Below are 1677 nucleotides of genomic sequence, written 5' to 3' on the forward strand. Positions count from 1 at the left end.
GAATCACTCCGGGACCCCAAAACAGTGAGTAATAGTCCATGAAACGGGAGAGAATCGGCCAAAACTGTAAGTGCTGACTACCGACACGTAAATGCACCCCGGGGTTATTTAATCATGGAAATCTCTCCGGGACCCCAAGATAGTGAGCAATAGTCCACGAAATGGGCCATAATCGGCCAAAATTGTGAGTGTTAACGACCGACACGTAAATGCACACCGGGGTTCGTTAATCGTGGAAATCACTCAGGGACCCAAAACAGTGAATAATAGTCCACGAAACGGGCCATAATGGGCCAAAACTGTGAGTGTTGATGACCGACACGTAAATGCACCCCGGAGTTCATTAATCGTGGAAATCACTACGACACCCCAAAATTGTGAGTAATAGTCCATGAAACGGGCTAGAATTGGCCAAAACTATGAGTGTTAAGCACCGACACATAAACGCACCCCGGGGTTCGTTAGTCGTGAAAATCACTCCAGGACCCCAAAACAGTGAGTAATACTCAATGAAACGGGCCAGAATCGGCCAAAACAATGAGTGTTGATGACCGACACATGAACGCACCCCGGAGTTCGTTAATTGAGGAAATCACTCCAGGACCCCAAAATAGAGAGTAATAGTCCATGAAACGGGCCAGAATCAGCCAAAACTATGAGTGTTTATGACCGACTCGTAAACGCATCCCGGGGTTCGTTAATCGTGAAATCACTCCGAGAGCCCAAAACTGTGAGTAACAGTCCACGAAACGGGCCAAAATCAGCCAAAACTATGAGTGTTGATGACCGACGCGTAAACGCACCTTGGGGTTCAAGAACCATGGAAATAGCTTCGGGACCCCAAAACTGTGAGTGTTGATGACCGACACGTTAACGCACCGCGGAGTTCGTTAATCGTGGAAATCACTACGGGACCCCAAAACTATGAGTAATAGTCCATGAAACGGGCCAGAATCGGCCAAAACTGTGATTGTTGGTGACCGACAGGTAATCGTACCGTGTGGTTCGACAACCACGGAAATCGCTTTGGAACCCCAAAATGGTGAGTAATAGTCCACCAAACAGGCCAGAATCGGCAAAAATTGTGGAAATAGTCCACTAACACGTAAACGCACCTCGGGGTTCGTTAATCGTGGAAATCATTTTGGGACCCCAAAACGGTGAGTAATAGTCCACAAAACGAGCCATAATCGGCGAAAATAGTGAGTGTTGTTGATCAACACGTAAACGCACCCCGGGGTTTGTTAATCGTGGAAATCACTCCGGGGCCCGAAAACAGTGAGTAATACCCCATGAAACGGGCCAGAATCAGCCAAAACTGTGAGTGTTGATGACAGACACGAAAACGCACCCCAGGGTTCATTAATCGTGGAAATCACTCCGGGACCGAAAAACAGTGAGCAATAGTCCATGAAACGGGCCAAACTAGGACAAAACTGTGAGTGTTGATGACCGACACATAAATGCACCCTGGGGTTCTTTAATCGTGGAAATCACTCCGGGACCCCAAAAATTGAGTAATAGTCCATGAAACAGGCAAGATCAGCCAAAACTATGAGTGTTGATGACCGACACGTAAACGCACCCCGGGTTTGTTCATCGTGGAATCAGTCCGGGACCCCAAAACAGTGAGTAATAGTCCATGAAATGGGCCATAATTGGACAAAATTGTGAGTG

This window comes from Triticum dicoccoides, chromosome 5B, assembly GCF_002162155.2.
Source record: "Triticum dicoccoides isolate Atlit2015 ecotype Zavitan chromosome 5B, WEW_v2.0, whole genome shotgun sequence".
In the NCBI taxonomy this organism is placed as follows: domain Eukaryota; kingdom Viridiplantae; phylum Streptophyta; class Magnoliopsida; order Poales; family Poaceae; genus Triticum; species Triticum dicoccoides.